General features: G+C 39.0%; 1 long non-coding RNA gene across 1 annotated transcript; it reads right to left on the reverse strand.

The window, feature by feature from the left end:
- Window positions 1–8,520: 8,520 nt before the first annotated feature.
- On the reverse strand, window positions 8,521–23,630 carry LOC118972743 (uncharacterized). Its single transcript, XR_005061824.2, has 3 exons — window positions 22,858–23,630; window positions 10,226–10,307; window positions 8,521–9,979 (listed from the first exon to the last, which is right to left on the reverse strand). It is a non-coding gene; the product is annotated as an uncharacterized lncRNA (long non-coding RNA).
- Window positions 23,631–23,738: the final 108 nt, after the last annotated feature.

A 23,738-nucleotide genomic window follows, 5' to 3' on the forward strand; every position in this document is an offset into this window, starting at 1 on the left:
ATGAGTAAGAGAAATAGAGACACGTGAGGTCCCTCTTCCCCTTCGGAGAACACATCTGTCATCCTTCCTGGAGTCAAGCCCGGGATGTGACCAGGATGTTTATGGCAGGTGATTCTTGGAGTCACAGATACCCAGCCTGTACCATGATCCCGAAAGACCTCACACACACACACACACACAGTTTTACCCAGACTTTTTATGCATACAATCCAAGATAGTCTTTTATTATTTACCAGACACATTTATTACTTAAGGGCACTCCAACTCCCACATAAGATCATGTTATTTCCTGTGGTTACCTCAATGTACATTTTTCCACATGTTTTTGCACTAGGGAACTGTGACTCTAGCATATTGACTTGTTGTGAGAAATATGGTGGGAATTTTTAGCCATCACTTTTAACCTAGAGCCATTGATTCCTTTCTAGAATAACATTAAGCAGGAGAATGGTAATAAAAAGGAGAGAAAAGGGTGAGGGAGTGGGAGGAGGGGAAAATGAATAAGTGGGTTATCACTGCCATCTGGTGGCAAGATGCAAAAACACAGGAGGTAACATTCTGAGCTATCACAATAGAATTAATTTGGGAAATGCATTGTTTTATAAAATGTTGAGAAAAGGCTTAATTCCAAAATTATTGCCAGATGTCTTATGTTACTTATTTGACCAGTTGGAATTTGAGCTGTTATAACTCACACTTTTTCTCAATATCCAGGAACAGAAAGGTGTTCTGAGTTTTCAGGACTAAGGACCTTGGGAAAGGTGTAATGATCATTGCATCCATTTCACCTCTCCTTTGGGCTCTGCTCCCAAAACACTTAATACAAGAGAACTATAAAGTTGAAAGGTGCTATGGAGGGGGCATAGCTTTAAAAGGGAAGACCTCCGCACATGTTTGCATCTATCAGGTTTTTATAGTCTATTTCCTAGGAAGTTGTCGATGAGGTAAAATCAGACAAAATTCAGGATGCCATCATTTTAACAATGTAAACTTGCAGGACGTTTCCACAGTCACTCTCATCATATCTAAACGTCCTATTATACCAAAGCTCCTATCGCGCACCAGGCAACACGGTCCCCCATCACACAGCATGCTAAACTCTGCGCAGGAAATCAACCTTTCGTTATATACACGCACAATATGCTTCTGTCTTCAAGTCTCCAAACTTCCTTTTCTCTCCACCTGGATTTCCTTGCATTCTCCCCCAGGCAACTACCTGGGTCCTCACCAGACTTCAAAAGTGACCACCTTGAAAATGCTTCAAAGAATATCTACATGTGGTTCTGATCACTACAATTATCATTTTGCCTTTTATGTATCAGGCACTGCTTTAAACATTTTTTTTACAGATATTACTATTTCCAAATCCTCATAAAACCTTAAGGAATCCCTACTCAAGAGTTGACAGATCTTGGTTCAGAGCAGTAAATAACCTACCCAAGTTGACACAGGGAGAGAGTGGAGAAACTAGTCTGAAGCAAGTCAGTCTAATATAAAGAGTAAGCTCATTACTTCCTTGTCATCTATCAGCTGTTTAGCACCCACACATGCATTTTACAGTAATATTTGTACAGAGTTTGGCATGCTGTGTGATGGGGGACCGTGTTGCCTGGTGTGCAATAGAAGCTTTGGTAAAATAGGACATTTAGATATGATAAGAGTGGCTGTGGAACTGTCCTTCAGGTTTACATGCAAATGGGCATGCACACACACGTATACCCACATGCACACAGTGAGCAGGTACACACATACACACAGATAGGCAGGTACGCATGCTGAGCAGACACACAAATGGACAGATGCACAGAGTTTTGTATACAGCTATGCTTTCATGAAAGGAAAAGGGGAGAGTTCTTATTTATTTTCAGGGTACAATATTAGGTGACTGAATAGCAACTCTAGAATAACAGGACAAGGCCCTTTATGGGCTATAAATCATGTGGGATCCAGACAGAGCACCTTTAGATATTGGAAAAAGAAGAGGACACCACTCTCCTGGGCTTCTAGCCTGACAGCGGCCACATGGAAAGTTCTGAATGTGAAAATGGCAGTTTTGTCAGTTTTCTCTGAGAGGCTCCGGCAATGCCTGCCAAATCCCCTGTCTCTTGCCAGTAAGTCATAATAACTAGTTCAGTGCCTCTCAGTTTTGGCTTTTTCTATGACTTCCTCCTAAAGTACAACCACAAAAAACAACTGCAGCACAAAAATGATTAGCCACATAAATCCCAGAAATTACACTGATGAAACTTTATACTTTCTGCTTTCTAGTTTTTGTCAAGGAAGTAAAATAACACTCAGTGAGACAGAGTTCTTATATTGCTGGAAAAACAACTTGAAGGGTTGTTTTTTAAGGAACAGAGCCATCATCCCTCATCCTAGGAAACAAGAATTTTCCAAAATTACTGTTTAAAGGTGGCAGTTTTATCAAAGTTGTATAGTGTGTGTGTGTGTGCGTGTGTGTGTGTGTGTGTGTCTATTCAATAGTGGTATCATTTCTTAAACCACTGCCCCAATGCCATGGGCACTGATGCCCTCAGAACTCATGGCATGGGTTACACACATCAGGGACTCCCCATTCGGATTAGAAAAACTATATACAAAATCCTTCAGCCTTTAATCCAGATGTCTGACTTCTAGGATATACTAAGATATTCCTGCAAAACCAAAAAACTCATTCAGTCAAAATTATTCATTGCAACATTATTTATAATATAAAAGGACTAGAAACAACTCAAATATTCATTAAAATGGGACTTGGTTAAATAACATATATTTATACAATGGAGTATTCTGCAGGGTAAAAAAAGAGAGAGTAAGAAACAGCTTATGCATTTCTATGGATGATGCAGGATATATTACTGAGCCAGAAGAATCAAAGTAGAGAAAAATTTGAGCATTATGCTGTCATTTATTGAAAAACATGATATAAATATACATATATATATAAATACATTAAGACATCAATAGAAGTATAAATCACAAAAATGTTTAAATAACAATAGGCTAAGAGGAAATATAGAGTGGAAGGAACAGAGAAAGAAGCTAGTCTTCTTTAAATGTACCTTATTTTATAAATTTGAGTTGAGAACCATGTGAATACTTTAAATATTTTCTATGGATGTAAAATATGTCTATATTAGTTATACGAGTATGTATAAGTAACTTTCAAACTCAGTAATCTTTCTGCACATCCTTAATGACATATAGTCTAAGGACAAAAAAAAAACCTGAAAAAAACTACTGTAATTGTTTCAGTAATTTATAGTTGGTGGTAGTATTGATATGGTCATTATATGAGACAGGTGAGTGTGTCATTGGATAAAGTAAACAAGTAAGTATGTTTGTGTTATTGACAAACAGGAAATTCAAGAATGAAGAAAGGAAATAGAATTGTAAGGTTAATGAAATCAAATTAAAGTCTGTCTCCTCGAATATTAATTGAAAATATCAGTGTGAATCCATAATAAATTTATCTTTTAAGAAAGGATTTGAAGGAATTTCAAACTCTGTCTTCTATGAAGACCTAGAAATAATGACCAGCCCAGCAGTAGAAGTAACCTTAGTGCCCAGACTGTGGTCTATAAAACTTTTTACTAGTTGGAATCTGGGCTTCTTAGATTCCAACTAAGAATCTGGTTCTAGATTTGGCTGGTTCTAGATTTGGAGCAAAAATTTACAAAGTAAACTTGAACTAATTGTTGAACGGAAAGCAAGAGATACTGTCAGGATCCTCTCCAAAGGACTCACAGGCCCACTTGAAAAGATTCCCAAAGTTACAATTAGAGCATCGATAGGAATAATAAATGCAGTCACATAAAAAAATAAATAAATGCAGTCACATAAAAAAGTGGTTTATAATATTCAAGCAAACAAAGAAGAAAGCCCATTTGCCATCCTTGGAGAATAATGAAGAGCAAAGTTGCTTTAAAAACTAGTAAGTGAAGGGAAAATATCAAATTTTATCCTGCTTTTTTCTATATAAATTATTCTTCAGAGTCATTAAGTGGTTAATGAGGCTAAGGTTCTTGGTACAGGAATATTCCAGCTAATAAAAAAGAAGGGAAGGTAGAAGAGTGATATTCTAATATCACCCCTTTGCAGACTCTAATGAGCTAATGTACTTAGACAGTGATCATTACAACCTCTAAAATCACAGAGAGACACAGCTAGACCACAGGTGCCTCTTGAAGTAAGTGCACAAAATCTGTCAAGTATTCTGCCTGCCAAATTAAACCCAAATCTCTTCAAGACTCTCAATCTAACTACCAGTTTACTGAAATTACAGAAATATATATAATGATACCACAGAGGTGCAATCAGCAAAATTCAGTTTCTTCAACAAAAGAATTACAAGGAGGAAAAAAGTGGTTGAGAAATTTGAGAGCCATAGTAACTAATTACAGTGCATGAGTCTCATTTGGAACCAGATTCAAAACAAAAACAGACTTGAGATAAACTGAGACAATAGGCAAAACTGGAACACTGATGATATTAAAGAACAGCTGTTAATATTTTAGGTGTGATAATGGAATTGCGGTTAAGAGAATTCCTGTCTTTCAATGACACTGTGATATTTATAAATAAAACTATGTCTGGATATTGCTATGAAATGGTCTGGTGTGCTGGGTGAGAGTTTGTAGAGGCACAGAGGAAAATGATCTGAGCACGAATCAGTAATTGAAACTGTCCATGAACATGTGGGAAAGAGTTATACAATTCTCTATAGTTTTGTATCTATTTGAAATTTTCCATAATAAAAATAAAAACAATCCAAATTTTTACCACTAGGCAGCAAGGTATTGTATGACCCGATTCTGGCCCACTTTTTCAGTCTTATCAATCTCCCCTCACTCATTTTGTTCCAGTGACTGACCGTATTTCTTTTCTGTGTATATATCACTCTCTTGGTCCAGAGAATGGAACACAAGAAATATTTGAAGAGATAATGGCAGTAAAATTCCCCAAACTTATGAGAGACTTAAACATAGACACAAGAAACTAAAGGGAGTAACAATTTTTTATCTTTGTGTCCTTTTTCTACTAATTCTAGTATTCTTAGCTTGTTATAGGCACTCTATTCTATGGAGAACTTGTACCCAAAGGCCAATCTAAATCTCAGTTGACCACCTAGGAGGGTTTCAAAGGAGAAAATCTCAGTGCCGCCCTGACTGATATTTGTATCTTCTGAGGGACCAGTGACACCATTATTAACAAGCAAGCCCCACGGTTGAGGCTTATGGGAATTGTAGGTTATATGTGATGCTTTAAGAGCTAAGGTGTATGGGGGAAGAACAATAGCTCTTTTTCATTTAATCTGATGTGGAAATGGGATTGGAATATAATGCAAAGTTTTAGAGGTCTTCTAAAGACACTGAATTCCCCGGTGGTGTTTATTGCAGAGCAACCAATCGGAGGTCAAGTGAAGGGGGAGGCTGGCTTCAGAGAGAGAGAGAGCCTACAAAATGAGGTTACCTGAGATACTTAAGGGTGAAGAAGCAAGAATGCTTAAGTAGAAAAGGACAAAAATGGGGTAAAGGAGAATAGCTGCAGATCTGGGGTATAGTTTGTTGCCAAGGATTCCTTTGTAAGGACACAAAACAAATTCTACTTCCATGTTCAAGGCCAGTCATAGAAATCCAGCCAAAATATAAACAGGATACCACAAAGGGTACATTGCAATGGGAAAATAGATGAAAACGGATGGTTTTATAATCTTGCAGCCACTCCACCCGCCTTGGCAAGAGATGATCATTCCATAACCCAGGAATAGAGCTGCAGGTGATCCCTGACTCACTGGGAAGGTGAACATACCGGGCACGGTAAGGAGAGGGTGCTTCCAGAAAAGGTGATGAGTGAGGAAGCCATTATCCATACTAGAATTAGGTCAGAGAACCAACGCATGCACAGATGTGAGGACTCAAGGTCAATGAGGGCTACCACTGTGCTGCTTTTAAAAAGGCGGGCGGCTGTTCAAGCCATACTCCGTTGATCTCCTTTTTCAAGAAACCACATTCTTCGAACATACACTGCTTGTCAAGCTCTGTGCCAGACACAGGGAATGTGATGCTGAACAAAACTGGGATGGCTGCTGAGGACAGACAGAGTGCCTCCTTCTCCATCATGGCATCAGCTGTCTAGAGACGGGCAGTGAGTGGCCAGGCATAGGCACCTCTGTCAGCTTCATTCACCAACAGTCTCTTTAAATCCCTATGAACCATATTTAATGCTAACAGAGTCCATAAAAGATTAGTGTACAAGAACTAAGGATGTGAAACAAGGTCTTCCAGAGACCAAAACTCAACGCCACAGGATTTGGGATATACAGAAAAGAAAAAAACAATTAAATCCTTAAAAATTTATTTCTCTAATCAGGACAAAACAGCTAGATAAAACTGCCCCTGTCCACTTGTCATCACTACTGTCACCATTTTAATTCAAACAAAGACAAGTCAAGGTTGGCGTTATCCATTTCTATTTTGTCTAGAGTAGAAGATTGTATTACGTAAACATGGCAGCACCAAAGAATGAATTTAATTAAATCTGCTGTATTCCATACTTACAAAGTAGTGCATATAACATAAGCTGCTCATAAAAACTGAAAAGTTTTTATCAGTGTAAAACTGGCATCAAAGTTAAAGGAACTTAGGAAAAAAGAGCCCCACTTAAGAAAAAAGGTGCAAATTCCAGGTACCATGAAATGATCAGTTTATGAATATTATGCCTGAACATATATAAAACTCATCATCTTTTTAAAATTAATAATCAAAAACTATAACAGAAAAGAGACTTAATAACATTTTAAATCTTCTGTTATAAGAACATGATTATTTATGCTGTTTTCTTATATAAGATAGCTATTTTATTTTTTGAATAGGTAATACATGTGCTCGGTTTAAGAATAAAAAAGTGAACAGTAGAGAAGTAGGTCTCCGCTCCACACCTTGTCACGTAGGCCCGAGTCCCAGAGGCAACCCCTGAATTCAGTCCCCCCATTGCCTCTGGGATGGAGAGCGCGTCAGCGGGACTGCTCAAGCAAGTGTTTGTGCAGCTGCCCTACGGGCCAACACCTGTGCTGACTGGTCTGTAGGTATCCCCTGGACACCAGCGTATGACCTGGTTTCGCAAGAGTAGTGCAGTGTTGTTACCAGTTGCTCTGTTCACTTCATTTACGTGTGAGGTTTTCCGTGTGCGTTCATATAGAGATACTTGGGCCTTTCAGATGGCTGAGTGGGATTCCCTTATGTGGGCAACTAATACTATAGGTAACCAGTCCTCTACTGATACACATCTTAGCTGTGTGTGTCAAACGTTTGTACAATCTTTGCACTCACGAAAAGTAGAAATGCTGTCTCCAATGATAATCCTATTTCTGCACTTACACTAAGGCTGCCAACGTGCCCCCAAAGATGAATTTCCCCTCTCAGCAGTAGTATGTGAGCCCACCCTTCCCCTTTGCCATCACCCAAGCACTGTAATATCAGCCAAAGTTCTTTATAGTTCGAATACCAGGATGTGAAAAGTGCCATTTCATTGTAGCTTTAATTTTATTTCTCTTTCGCTGTCATTTTAAAGGGAATATGGATGACAGTTTAGAATCATAAAATTTTGTCATGATCTATTTCATTGAAACTGGGTCCATCGGAGAGGCGTTCAATTTTAGGGCCTTTGCCTTAGAGATGATTCAGTGAAATCTCCTTGCTTAGCAGATAAGGTAAACGAGGACAGGCAGGGGAGGCGGGCTAGCCGAGGGCACAGCCAGGCAGTGACTACAACCTGCGTCTTGTCCTGACTCACTGCCCGGTGGTCTTTACTGTGACATTCACATTTTGTTCTACATCATCATTGCTAGGGGCCAAAAACTAAGCCTGATACTTATAATGCTTGATTTGCTTATGCTTAATTCTAACCTTACATTTGTTTTATGTAATACTTGCTTTCCAGAATATTCTGATTTTCTGATTATTTTATTGTAAAGAAAAGAAAGGATGTAGTAATTAAAGATATGTCCCTCACAGTCCAATCAAGAGGAGACTGCTTTTTTTTTAAGTGAACTGTAAATCCTTTTTTTCCCCATTTTGTAACTCATCATATCTCTGCGAGGATGTATTCTAGATATTGATACATCATTGAATGGGCAACACTAAATAATGAGAAATAATCATTTCTATTATTCCGTTACACCTCATGATAGAAAGTCAGACACTGCTCTGTATGAAGTCACAGTGAATAATTAAAAATACTCAGACTGTTAACACAATCCACTCTTTCAGGAATATGAATAAAATAGAGTAATGCAGTGTCAATGGTTTATCTGTACCATGATTATTTTTTAGCATCCCATGATAAGCTACGTTTATTAGATAGAAGATTTTAAAGCCAAGGAAAAGATTCCACAATTTACAAGGGGCTTTTCCTTATACGATTTAATTTATTCTCACAACTGTGTGACGTAGGTACTATCATCCCATTTTGTGGTTGAGAAAATGAGGTACCCAAATGTCCCAAAAATGTCCACCCAATGGCAGTAAGAAATATAATTCTACAAAAATTGGACAATCAAAGCAATCCAAATTAAGATATATCTACCTTCTGAAAAAGATATTACCAAGAAGAGACTGTCATTTCATACTGCGTTTCATTTTGGCTCCCAATTTAGGGTTTTCAGCTTTCACCCCCTTTCCCTACATACCTTCTCACTTTTTACCTCTTCTGAATTCAAGCCAGCCCCCCTTATGACTCATCAGTTTGTTAACCACTGCAAATTCTCTAAATCTCATCTTTGGTAGTCATACCATTTCCTCTGCAGGTGAGATAACCATGTTCATTATCTCCCTCAAGATGGTTAGTATGGATGAACTTATTAACTAATTTTCTCTTTCAGTATCTATGGACTGTTGATGCTCATTTTTAGACTGTATGTACCGCACCTTGTCCAAGGATGAAGCTACTCTGTTATCACCAGCCATCACCCATCACCGCGAGCCAGATGCTATAACAAACTGTCCCTCCATCATTACAATCATGTATTATCTCAAATAAATGATCCTAAAAGTCATCTTTTTAGAACAATTCTGATCTTTTAATGCTTCTAGTGTTTGGACCCACTTATGAATTTTAAAATAGGGGAGATAATGTCAAGGATGAAGATTCCTATATAAAAATAATAAGACTATCCAGACAGAGATTTAAAGATCTTTTGCATTCAAAGATGATGACCAGGCTGGTCAAGTCATCCTGAGCACCTCACAGCACGTCTATGAGCAGAATCCTTTTAGTAACTACTGGGGCAAGTGTGCTAAGATCTTCGTTCTAGGAAGCCTGAATGCGCGAACACTGTAGTGTTGCTTTATGCTTCTGTCCACTCTCAGGTTTTGCCATCTCTTTGTGCCAGGACCTGCCTCACACAAACTTTCATCACCAGTGCCTCTGATCAGCTGAGTTTTTGATAGATAACAGGAGGTATGACATCTAGATTTTAGAAACTAAAAACCCGACAGCAGCTAGTGTCAAAAGTGATGCTAAAGGGCTTTAAGAACATTGCAGCAGGCATGCCCTTGCAGAAATAGAGAAGCCACTCCTCTTACAAAAACACACGGGCAAACAGTTTTAATACTTACACATTGTCCTTTCAGGTTGGCTGGCCGTTTGTCATTGAAATTGGAGAAGGAGGTAGAGTTACTGTTTAAAGATAACACTTAATCATTTCTTTGTTTAAACAAGGAACAGAAAACACAGCTCTCCCTAGTGTTGGAGCTGAGTGTTTTCTGGGCATAGGGTGAAGAAAAGTTCTCTTTTTGCCCTGAGCAAAATGTTGTCTGTCAGTTCCCCGTATATAGTTCCCAGAAAGGATGTCAGCCTAAGGTCTTTAAGAAGCACTAACAGGCTTCTCACACGTCGTAGCTGCTTCAGAGATGCTTCTTCAGCACTTTCTCCCCCTTGCTCCCCAGACAGTGCTTTCCTTTATAGCTGTGTGTGGATGCTGCAGAAGGATTAAAAAAACAACAACAATCTAAGGAACCTAGGCTAAGATCCTAAATATATTGCTCAATAAAAGTTGATTTAAACCTCCAACCCACTGTCCTTATGTTTATAACTACCATTGTTTGTATAAACAACTATAATTTTCTTAAATATATACTACATACTAGAGATTTACATGGCTTAGCTCTAATGTTCAGAACTTATAGATGAGTAAACAGAGGTTTAGAAGGATTGAGCAACTTACCTAAAATCGTATTCTTGGCAGGTGGCAGAGTTGTGGTCAAATCAGATGGGTCTCAGTCCAAACCTCTTAGCAACTCTGCCATCTAGTGAGAAGATAAGAAAAACGTCGACAATTTAAAACTAAGAGTGACAACAAATAAAACACATATTATAAGAAAAATGCTGCTACGTTTTCCTATTCCCTTAGCTTCCAGTCATGACTGATTTGATTGAAAGCATAGAAAGAGATGAATGAGGTCAGACAGAAATACAGAAAATGTTGGGAGTTCTAATTTAACACTGGGCACAGCGTTTCTAACAAACGTCCAGTAGGTGGCAGTGTGTAAGAACATTACTGATAGCCACCCTTCACAGCCGCGATTGCTTCCTAAGACTGGGTGTCAAACAAGTCTTTTAACTGGTCTGCACTTGCATTTCCAGTTATTCTAGTTGTTGTCATATAAAAGATTCATGACCTAAAGCATTACCAGCTAAGTGTTTAATTTCGGGTTCACCCTTCAACTTGCAGATTCAGAACACTCGCTTTGATAAATTATGGTAAATTTGGTTAATCTTATTTTGGGGATTCTATATAAGGTCTTTGAAATTTTTCCAAATACCAATTCCATCGCTGGAATTGTATGGGCTGCGCTAGAAAGCGGTATGGTATTTAAATGACCACTACTTTGTATTATGTCTCAAGTTCCTAAGCAATGTGTGAAATGCAGGGTCAGGTTTTGTTGCCATAGGACAGGAATTTTTAAGAACACTTACATTTTGCCTAGAATGAAAAGCCACATTTCAGAGGCTTCCTGGGTCTACCGAAAGGTGTGGAAGCCTTACACCAATGGGTACAATTCTAGGCAGTGCAAAAAGGTAAACTAAAACTTACCAGGAAATAGGGAATGCTAGGGACAGAAAACACTCCCTGGTTCAAACAGATACACAGCCTGAATTATGGAATTAAAGAAGATGAAGTAGCTAAAATCATCAGTAGCTACCTCGTACTTTGTGCTGATGACTCAAAAATCACTTGTCACTCCCTGGTTTACGTTCTGCCATTCCTCATCTCAAGGTCTTTGCTCCCATTTGCTCCCCTTCCTCTCCTTTGCCTGCTCCTCTCCCAAGGTCGAACTGAGGTTTCTTCGGTTCAATCTCCGGAGTGAGGACAGACCTCCGTTTCTCAGAAAGTGATTCCTGAGAGCCTAAACCTTCCACCCTCATGCTGAGGCCAGATGCCCTAGATATTCTCTGCTCAATAAGCAAATCATTCCATGATCTCTAGACTCAGAAGCACTTTGAGCCCAGGAACCTTGAGGTATTTGCCTTTGTGTCATCAGGTCTTAACACCATCCCTGGAACTCAGAAATGTTTTTGAATGAGTGAATAAATGCTTAAACTTCAGACACCTTTGAATTTGTTTTCTGAAGAACTGGAAACAATACTACTGCCTTTGAACAGGCTTGTTGAAAAGGAGCATGTACCCATGAATAAATTATCCCATCTTCTCTGCTGCTTTCAGCAAAGCATACCTTAAAAGAGAATGGGGCACTTCCTTCGGCGTGAGTTCCCAAGCGATAGTTTTTGGAAAGTGAATTTTTATAGTAAACATTTCCCATCTTCTTTCATTACACGTTTCATTATTATTGTTTCAATAGATATACATGTGTGTGGCATAAAATTTTAAAAGCTATCAAAAGGTACACCGTGAAACGTAAATGTTCTTCCCACCCTACCCCCAGTTATTCAATTCCCTCTTCCAAAGGAACTCTATTAGCAATATTGATAGTTAGGCATATACAAATATTTTCCAATACATTTTAAGAGATACATTTAAGAGAAAGCATTTGCTTGTGGCTAAAGTATTCTTGATCTTTGACAACTGCTGAAAGGAATGGACAATATGCTCTGGAGGTATTTCCCAGTGGACGGGCTGAATCTGAGGTGCCTGCAGGATTCCAGGTAAATCTACCCAGGCGATAGCTGTAAGCAGAGGCTTGGGCAGGAGAGAAGAGATCACAGGTAAAAAATTGTTCATGTGATTAGAATAATGTTAATAGCCCAAACAGCATGGATAGAGGGAGGTGAAATTCTGGCATCACACTGAATCCTGGGATGCATCAGTAGAGAGATGCAAGCAGAGCTAATAACCAACCCCAAGAAGGATCTTTTAAGGGTTATCTTAGTCAATCTGGGATGCTATAACAGATCACTATAGACTGCATGGGTGATGAACAGAAATTTCCTTTTCACTGTTCCGGAGGCTGGAAAGTCCAAAATCCAGTGAATGGTGAGGGTCCACCTCCTTGCTGGATGGCTGCCATCTTCTGTGTCCTCACAAGGCAGAGGAGGCAAGGTCACTTTCTGGCTTTTATAAGGACATGAATCCATTCATGAGGAGCTCCAGCTCATGCAAATCACCTCCCAAAGGCCCCACATCCAAATGCCATCACAGTGGGGAGTAAGTTTCAACATATGATTTTTGAAGGGATACAAACATATTCATTCTATAGCAGGGAATCAATTAATAATGGTTGACTTCGAAAGTACGAATGAAATTTGCACTCTGGACACTTTAAAATTACACTAAGGTGCACTAGAAAGGCCAGCCCTATAGGGCACTGAAAAGAGAGAGATTCAAAAAAGTATTAATAGCATAAAGAAAAATGCAAAAAAAAATTACCCATCAAATATTTACTGAATGGTTACTGTGTGCCAGGAATGTGGGACTCTAACAATGAACAATACAGAGTCTTGTCCTGTCCTTTCACAGGTTCATATCTTGGTGCAACTGTAACTCTAAGAGAACGCCCTGAGATGACCTTTCCTCCTCCCACTGGTGGAACATTCAAAGTAGAGGCTTCAGTGTCAAGTTGCCCTGACATGTAAACATCCACTTGAGCTTCAAAGGGTTTTGAAAGCCCTGTGAGTATCTATTGCCTGACCTGCTCAAAGCTTGTGCCTAGAAAGAGAGGTCAGGAGTGCAACAGGGGTGCAGCTTACTAAAATATACATCGCAGAAGAAGAAAAGCCAAAGAAAACAATGAAGACAAAGAAAAAGGGGGAAATACGAACAGCAGGAACAACGGTCTGAGGTGTCCATGTTTTCACATAATCTTCATTCATTCATCTATTTTAAAGTAAAAATAAGTCCCTAAATTATTTTGGACAACATGCCTTAAATTGTTTCAGGCACTGAGAATACAGAGATGAAAGATGGGTCTCTAGAAGTTTGCAGTTCACAGATAAATTAACAGTCTTCGTCGTCGGTGTGAGTAGATGCAATGTCACATGGTTCCAGGGAACCCCTCACAGGCTCCGGTGCACCGATGCTGCCACCCACATGGCTAGATGCTCAAGGTACAAAGGCAGCAATAAGAGGGACACTTACCTTGTTAGGGGTAACAGACGATTTCAGGAAGTTAGGCCACCGATGATCAGTTCCCTCTTGGTTGCTGTAACAGGGAATATCCTCCACATACTTTTATCTAGTTTGAGATTTGTAACAACTTAATGCCATTTTTGTGCTCATTTTACAGATGAGACACGTTCAGGAAGATTACACTGCCTATTCCCTTTGACACATCTACTAACAGAGAAGCCTGGATTCAAACCTGACAACCTGAGAATGTACACTGGTGATCATCAACCACTCTTATTGCTGTTTTTATCTACCTATCACCTTACACAAAGCATTTGGCATTGAACTGTATGTGTCTTCTTTCAAGGATGGCGTAAAGGAGGTGCTACTATGGAGTCAAAGGACAGCTTTGAGGCTCTTCAGAGATTTAGAATCATTTTCCACAAAATGTGTGCTAGAGAAACCTGTGTCAGAGTACTTGGAGATTCATTAAATACACAGACTGTTGAACACTACCCTTTAACCACTGAAACAGAATTTTTCTGTATGGAATGTTTGGAAAATATTGGTTTCAAATGTGACAGAATATTTTTTTAAATCCCACTACTATAATTCCAAAATGATGAATGTGGTATAGTTTTAAAGGAAAATTCAAAATCTTGCAAAATGGTTCCAAATAAATGATGCCCTGCATGTCATTCAAAGCACCTATTTTATTCTGAAGTAGAGGGAAATCGAGACTTTTCCTCACTGCTTGCTTATGAAGAGGGACACAATAGAGTAAATGATACTGGACTTACAAATGCAAATGGATAGAAAATTAAACAAAATAGGAGAACAGCAATTTTTAGACAGTGGAAAACAGACATGACCAGACCATGATTTCCGAGAAAAAGAAAAAAAAACAGGAAAGAAAATGAGCCACATAGTTGTCTGACTTTCTTCCTGAAAGTGTATTTTGAACCACAATGTAAGCAGAGCCCTGAAGTCTCACTGAGTTAAAGAGATGGAAACTGGCATCCAGGAAAGCTGAGGTGGCTAAACATGTGGGCACACAGAAGATATAAGGTCAGCAAAGAATAAATGCCCAAGAGATATAAATGGAATGATTCCCAGAACCCAAATCAAGTTTGGTGATAAATGAATTCTGATCAGCTGTACTGTAGGGATCCTGCTGGACATGCAGGTCTAAGGACATACCCCAGAAGCATAATACCTTATTAATACATGTAAACCAGACATAGAGTAACATTATTCTAGAATTGCCCTACCAGAGCTCAAAAATAAGCCTCAATAGTATAAAGCTGACCTACAGTAGCATTTTAAATGCCTTCCAAACAAACTTCAACACTCTTTATAGAATGCAACAAAATCTAGACACTTTACCATGGTAACATTTGTGAGTAGAATTTCAATATTTCCAGAATCTCTCACCTGGCTTTAGTGCATCTCCATATCTATAGGTGTTTCCAGGGGGTGGAGATAAGTAGTCCATCTCCATATCAGTAGGTGATTACAAAGGGGGTGAAAGAAAATGTATATATCTGGACTGGAAGGGTGTTGGTGGGGTCTTTTTGCAGCCAAGTTGTGAGAGACATGGGCAAGCAGAAGTAGACGACTGCTTGTAGGCAATCACCAGGTTTCTCCCATTTTATTTCTCCCTTTGACTGATTTCAGCTTCAAAGGTTGTTTGCCCCAGGCTGGGAACATATTTTCCCACCAGAGTTACAAATGTTCAGTTACAATGTCCAGGATAAAAAAAAAATTGCTAGGTATTGGAAGAAGCAGGGAACTGTAACCTATTACCAGGAGAAAAAAAAAATTATTCAATACAAACAGAAGACAGAAATGATGAAGATGGTTGAACTTTACAAATATATACACATGCATGCATGCACATGCATATACACTCAAAGATGTAAAGGAGAATATGTATGACTATAAACAAGAGGGCAATTGAAACTAGAAAAAGAATCAAGTGGAATTTCCAAAGATAAAAATATCATGTATCAAATTTGAAATATCCTGGATGGACTTGAAAACAGATTAGAAACTACAGAAGAAAATTTCAGTGAACTAGAAAACATAACAATAAACTATGTAAACTGAAGCACAGAGAGAACAGAAAAGCTGGCTTGTAGTGCTGTACCAAGCAAACTAACATCATTGATGTCAGGCCCACCTGGGCTTAATTCTTGTTTCACCACTTGGTAACTTGTGGACTCAGCCAACTGATATGACCTCTCTGTGCCTCAAATCCCCCAACTTTCAAACAGTGAAAGTAATAGCACCTGGATTAAAGCATTCTCGTGAGGCTTAAACATGTTAATACAGGTAAAGTACTTAGCACACATAGTAGTCAATGAATTTTAACAATTTTTATTAAATTCCAAATTGATCATGGTAAATAAATTATTCCTAACCAGTGATCTAAGATTTTCAATATTTGAAACAAGAAAATATAATTTGTTAAAAGTGCAAGTATATAATATACTTCTTAAAAAGAATAGGATTTTTTAGAATATTATGGTATAGTAGGATGCACATTAAAATGTAATGATGGGAAAACCGAGGAGTTTGGCTTTCTACTTTGTACATTTCTGTATATTTTCAATTCCTTTTAAAGTCATTAGTTATTTGTGGAATAAAATTAAGAGATTTAAAATAAGATGACCTGACAGTACTGTATCAGCCAGAAACTGACTGATGTATCCTTCTGCCTCTGGCTTTACAATAATTATGCTGCCTCATTGGATTGGCACCTTTCTTCATTAAATACTACTAGGCTATTTTCTTACGGTCAATAGCATCAGTACACTATTGACTATACTGGCGTTTAGAATGCATTCAATCAACATCGGGTATTGTTACTGTAAATGAAGAGGTCAGGCCTGTTGTAGAATCAATGACAAGATTATATGGGATCATTCAAAGCACTCAAGATAGCATCTAGCATCAGGTCTCAAATATTAGTTCCCTTATGTGTTGCCCCCATAACACCCATATTTTCATTTAATGAGAAACACTAAGATTCTGGATTTTAAGGGTTGCTTTTGATGCACCTGTTTTTCTGTAATTTTCCGTTAATAGTTTTTTTCTTTTTTTCTGATACGCTAACATCAAAGAAAAAAACCGAACACATAAAAAGAGACTTTTTAATACTTAAATACAGATGAGAAATATTCCTTGCCATATTCTTTTGCCTAGGAAATACCAGGGAGCATTTGGAGTGAAGGGTAAACACAGCTGCAGGGAAATGACTTTCAGAAGCCCATTAAGCTAACTGATTTCAAACACTGGTGATTAATGAGTGACAGAAACAAATTCCTTTGTGGTGCACAAGAACACTGCAGGGAGTTGCATTTTAACCTGCCTCAATTAATGAACAAGACATAATAACTAATTTAAATACACAGCCAAAATACCTGAGGCACATATTCTCAGCAGCGTGTTCTACTCTAAAAGTGAAAGAAATTCCTTGACTCCACTGACACTGCCTAAAAATCTAAAAACAAGTACTTGATACATTTAAAAATATTTATAATGTTTATTTTAAAATTAGAAAAATGATCTGTGCACATTATACAGATTGTTAAATATAAAGAAATGTATATTTTTAAAAACACATTCAATGTTATTTAGCACAGTAAAAAGTATAATGTCTCAAAATATGGGAATAGTTAAATAAATCATGGGATTTCTGAATGATTGAATATTAAGCTTCCTGACTTCTTGTAATATTTAAAGTAATATTTTTAAGAAGGAAATAACTATACATAAATCTGTATTTTAAGCATGATTTCCAAATTTTAATAAAAGATTTCTTACTAGCTGTGTGATCTTGGCCAGAGCATTAACCCTCTGTGCTTCAGTTTCTTCATCTGCAAAATGAGGATAAGAGTATTTTATAAGCTTGAAATGATGACTGAGTTAATATAAGTAAAGTAAGTATCACCTGCCATGAATTCATGTGATTGCATATATTACATGCTATTGATGTATTACATGCCTGGCACATAGTACTTTTTGCAATAAATGAAAGCTTTTAATTATATGAAACAAATTCCTGGATGTGTATTGCTTTATAGAACTCTAAGAAAACTTCGGGCAAGAGGACCTCAGGGTTTTTGTTTAAAAAGCTCAGTGATGACACTTTCCATCTTACAAACTGATGAGCCTCAAAGAACTATGTATTCATCCGTATTTTAAATGAGCACAAGGGAGGGAGAGTAAGAGCAGCTGGACTCCAGGACTACTATTCAACACGTCAAGAAGCATAGATAGTTGTTCTGAGGATCCAGACAGCAAAGGCAGCAGGGGATTCTTTTATTATAAGCATTTTATTTCTATTTGTTCCTTGACCTTTTATTTGCTGAAAATAAAAAAAAATTGATATTTTGACATGTGCAGTGCCAGAGCACAGGAAAACCACTCGTGATCGTCAGGGTCTCTGAAATAAGAAAAATAATGTGTTTGAAGGTGTAGAAGAAAACCCTTGGCACCAGAAAGAATAAGACACCATGGTTCTAGGGATGGGAAATGTTGATAGTCATCAGAGGACTCCACGCAATGCAGACTTTTGCAGTGCCCTGAGGGCACGTGGCATGGACCCGTCTGTTCCCCTGCAGCAGTGCCCGGGCAGTCTTCAGGACACCCATTGAAAATAAGTGGAAAGTTTTGGCTTCTGATTGGCTCTGTTGGAACTGGCCTGCCTGAAAGTTCATCTTCAGGTAAAATTTGTGAACACTGACTGATCTGGGTATAATTCACTCTAGGTGAGTATTTTTTTAATATCACCATAAGATGACTGAACCCTTATTAAGGCAAGGCTCACCTGAAGTGCCTTTCTAAAACTTATCTCTCCCAGTAGAAGAGGGCAAAATAGCATTTTTTCCAGAGTGCGACATGCTTGGTTCAACTGGTATCCATCAGACACCGAGAACAGTCTCCAAGGACAAGAGAAATAAAAACCCATTCATACTCTTTGGTTTGAGCCCAGGAATCTGTTACCATCAACACTATGTCTAAACAGCTATTCTTCAGATATACTAGTGGCCTGTTACCACTTGGCACAAGCTTGTCCATAGCCAACTAGACTCTACCATGGGTCATAGTATAACTTAGAATATCATTACCAACCTTTGAAAAGGAACCACTAATATGTATACAGGAAAGGTACTCTACTTACAACCACCCAATGAACAAACTACACAATTAAAATCTAATTATTTTGCTTTCCAAGATATTAAACCTTCGATTCTCTTCTTTCCCCATTAATACTGGTTTCTCTCCCTGTCCTTATTTTTTTTCTTATAGAGATGCTTACCAATATCAGTTCTTCATTTAGAAGCAAATATTGCTATTATAGATTCAACTTGAGTAACAATTTTCCCAACAGAAATTCAGCTCAAGGAACCTCAACCATCTGAAACATATCTAAGAATGGGAAATAAAGGTCAATGGCAAAAAATGGTGTGAGGATCCATGACCCCAGGGATGCCTCTCAAATCCTAACTCTGAGAGATTATTTGCTCATATTGCATCCCCGGTTTAATACTTGCCTGTCTGGGTGAGACACCGGTATCTTGTCAGATACTGTATTACTTGGAGATACAAAAATGGATAAAATATGCTCAAGGGATTACAGTTCTAATAAAGTTACTAATCTGGTTTCCCACGGATTATACCCACAGAAGAACAAAGACTAAAAAACAATTTTAAAAACTCCCATAGGCAGGCACACAGATAGCGGCGAGATCAAATCTATTATGGGTTATATTTTTAACTGCAGAGTTAACTTGAAGCCAATCACTCAAACTCTGGGTATCCATTTAGATTACATTATGTCAAAGCTCCTATTCCATCCTAAAATTCTATGAATATGGTTTTTAAAACAGTTGATAATCTGATAATAGGAAATAATTGTTTTACAAGCACAAGATGTCAAAACAAAACAAAAACAAAACCCCAGCAGTTTGGGGTAATTGGTAGGCACAAAGTATTTTACCTTCTGCAGTGGGCTTTATCGTGGCACATGAATATTGTTCACAAAGGCCCAGGATATTGTTAGGCCTACATCCTTTATCCTAATCATTTTTACTAGGCTCTCCATTGGCAGGCATTTTGTCCATCTTAAAATAGTGCCTGTCACATGTGTCTCCATACTTTTTTGAAAGAAATAATCTTCACTTTCGATGATTTTTTAATTTTTGCAGTTTTATAAAGAAATTTCTGGGAATTATTTTTGATCTCTAAATGAAACTGCCTCTGATGCGTTGAGAACTGGACACTGGCCAGGTGTCCCATGAATTTAACTCTTTCTGACACTATGTGGAGATAGCATCAGATCTCACAAGCTAAGAGCTCAGAGGTCTCACAAGGTGGCCCTCCCCAAACCACATCAGATGCTAATTAGAAGTCAGGGTTACTACCTGTGGTTCTGACTGACTGGCTATAACAGAAATTCCTACACCCCATCCTTGGGTTGGATTAATCTTGCCAGAGCAGCTCACAGAATTCAGAGAAACACTTACACGTTTATCAGTGTATTATAAAGGATACAGATGGATGAATGCCATATGAAGAGGTCCATAGGGTGAGGTCTGGAAGGGTCCTGAGCACAGAATTTCTTTCCTCCATGGAACTGGGGTGCACCACCCTCCTGGCATATTTACCAACCCAGAATCTCAACAAATCTTGTTCAAGACTTCTTATAGAGTTTTAATCTCTATTCCACCCAGCCCTTCTCCATTCCAGAGGTCACTGGGGCTGAAATTTCTAACCCTCTAATCACTTATTTTTTTCTGATGACCCCCATAAACTCTGGTGTGATAGAAAGGGATTGTAATAAATAAAAAAAGAGACTGCTATTATTTAGGAAATAAACAAGGGTTTTAGGAGTTCTGTTCCAGAAAGCAGACAAAGCCCAGATATATTTCTTATTATATGACACTGCCTCTGCTTTATTCTGTAACTTCCTCCTTTGAGGTGGGTTATAGTTTCCAAATAATTTCTTAAAGAATGGAGTGGCATGGGGGGAAGGGAGGAAAAGGTTTCTTCCTCCCTCTTGGGTCTCTGGCTACGTCTGAAAAGTAGACTGATAAAGACAGATCAACAGGAGAAAAGCATACCCATTTTATTAATTTTTTTCCATGTACAAGGAAGCCATCACAAAAGCATGAAGATTTGAAGAAGTGACCAGAGAGGGAAGTTTTTCTACTTTCTAGACAATGAAACAGTACATGTGTGAAGAATTTGACAAGAAAAAAGGGATCTGGGCTTGGCGTAGTATGTCGTAAAGAAGTAACCAGGAATATAAAGTTAGTATAATGAAGTTTGTTTATACAAATTTCTGGGCTCCAATTCCCTGACTCTGGTGCTAGGACGGTCTCCTTTCCTCCAGGTACAGGGCGGGTAGGGTGCCTTTCATGTGGGAAACTTATCTCCTGGGTTCAGGGAAGAAGGGCAATGGTGGGAGGTCAGAGTGACCTTCCTGCTGCCACTGTTTTTGCAAACTCCTTCAGTTTAAGATACTCAAAATGCCAAGGTGCTATATTTTGGGGGAGCATGTCCTGAATCCTATCAGGGAAGTATACTGTCTGAATCATTGTATGTATAAAATTGTCCTTCACACTTCACACTCGAAAAATAACTTGCCTGTGTATAACAATTTTTAAAAATCTTTGAGGCTGGTATTGTAAGCATTCAGAGTAGCAATACTGGAGAGCTTAACTTTGATCGATCAGATTAGTAACTGATTATGGAAGGGATGGAAATGAGGATAGAGAATGAAACAGATTTCTGATATTTTTTCTGTCCTTCTGCCCCCCAACCCAAAGACATAAGGACACCCCTATTAAGGGATGGCACAAAGGGGAAAGACTGGGGACGTATTTAGAAGTCTACAGAACATGTAGACTGGGAAAGTAGCTGAGAAAGAGGTCTAGTATGGCTTCTAGGGTTCTTGCTGGAGTGACTTCCTACTCGTGCTTAGGTGAATGTAATACTTTTGTGATTATCCACTAAACTCTTCTCTCTCTCATCATCATGCTTCAATTTGTAATTGGACTGTATTTTCAGGGCCCTTCAAAGTCCCCATGAATTGGCCACTCTGATTATGTAAAGTCTGAGGTTTTGCAATTCCTCTAGATGTACCCTTTCTAAATGGCTCCTCTCTTTGAATTTTTATTGTATTGAAGCAAATCTCTATTACCCCTTATCATATTGTATTGTAATTCAAAGAGTTTGCCCATTTGTCTATCTCCTTTGCACTGGGAGCATCTCAGGGAGCACAGCATGATATTCATCTCTGTACCTCCGAAGTTGGCAACAAATTAAATTAAAGCAGCAGTTATAAAACCAATGGCTTTTTACAGAAAGCAAACACATAAAAAAAACTTCCTTTCACATACAGGGAGTTTGTAAGAGAGTTTGTAAGTCCAGGGAGAGGAAATCCTGGGGCAAAATACCTCTAAAAACCACAATCAGTCAAGGGAGAAATGAAATTTAAAAACCTGTTTATTGCTTACAAACTGCAGTCCAGGGCCGGCTCTCTCTCCTCTGCTCCTGAAGAAGCAAGTCCCGCCCCTCCTCCTCACCTCTCAGGTACAGGTAAGCCCTCAGTTGCCCAGGCAATTACCCACTGATATGGAGATGAACTTCTCTCCACCCCTGAGGAATGATGCAAATGAACTAAAGCCATACTTCTCTCCACCTCTGAACACCTACTCATATGCAGATGTACTAAAGCCAGGCGAGATATTCTGGAAATCTTACAATTTTACCCACAGTGATATAACAGAAAGTATTTTAATAAAAACAAGGACACAAACAAAAATTCACAACTGAAGCTGAATCTTCAGGATACCTTCAACTACTTAATCAATCATACACAGGGTCCAAGGGCAGGTCTCCCCATGTGCTGTTGTGACATGCAGAATGTTTTGAACAGAAAACCATCACGAGCCAGAAAACCAAAAGATGCAGAAAGAAACTTTGACATTCCACCCTCCCCGACCCCCACAATGGCAAAAAAAGAATTTAGATGGAAGTTATCACCTTAGATAACCATATTGTAGTGTGAACGAGGCAGGGTAGGCAGGGAAAGGCGGAGCTGAGTCTGTTCATATTCCTCTCTGTGCCCACTCCCAGCCCCTTTGTTTCTGCGTGGGCCACCAGATATTTGCTTAGCAACCATTTTCTCTTTTCATATTCCTATGAATTACTTTCCTTTTCCTTTAGCCTCTCAGACCCCCACCCCCTTCTCCTTGGTTCAGAATGACATGTGTACATACCTGTCTCCTCACTGTCTTCAGAATTCATGTCTATGGCTTCTGCGTAGGTACAGTTAAAACTGGTTTTCTGTTTTTCTCTCCTGTTAATCTGCTTCATGTCAGTTTGATTCCTAGACCAGCTAGAACTTCCAGGGGCAGAGGACATTTCTTCCTCCTCAACAATCAATTCATTCATTCATTCATTCATTCATTCATTCATTCATTCATTCATCCTCCAACACACTGAGGAATCAGGCATGGGCAGGGTGTTGAAGGCAGAGATCAGACAACATGCACCTTTGGGCTGGCTGAGGGACTAACAGAGAAACTGCATTTTACCAAAGGCCTCATTATTTCCCCTTGAGGGCAAGGCCTGCCCTTGAGCTCGCGCAGACTTGTAGGGGAGCTTCAGAGGGCAGGCACCAAGCCTCGCCGGTCTTGTCAGACTGCTAGTGGGCAATCTATGGGTACTTGCTGAATTAAGGTGAGAATGCAAAAAAACAAAAATCCAAAAGCCAAGTCACTGTTCCCATCAAATGAACATTATAACTGAGATGGTGAAAACTGAAAATTCAGCTTGTTTTAAAAACATTCAGAAGCACCACTGCTCTTCCAGGGAAACACACCATCACCGTGTCATTTAAGAACAGTGGGCCTCCAAAGTTGACCTGGAGTCCAAGCGAGACATTCATTTCCCTTTGGACTAAATGTATGTGTAAAGGAGAGAGTGGGGGTCCAGAAGAATCGAAGGCGACGGGTGGTCTCTGCTGAAGTGCCGGCAGCTGTGAGCGTGGCCGAGAAGGGAGGCCTCCCCCACCACTCGAAGGTGACCTCCGGGACGGGGAGGGAGCGCGCGCGCCGACTGGAGCCCCTGCCCTTGGAGGGGATGGAGCGGGCCGAGG

The sequence above is a fragment of the Manis javanica genome, chromosome 15 (genome assembly GCF_040802235.1).
Source record: "Manis javanica isolate MJ-LG chromosome 15, MJ_LKY, whole genome shotgun sequence".
Lineage (NCBI taxonomy): Eukaryota > Metazoa > Chordata > Mammalia > Pholidota > Manidae > Manis > Manis javanica.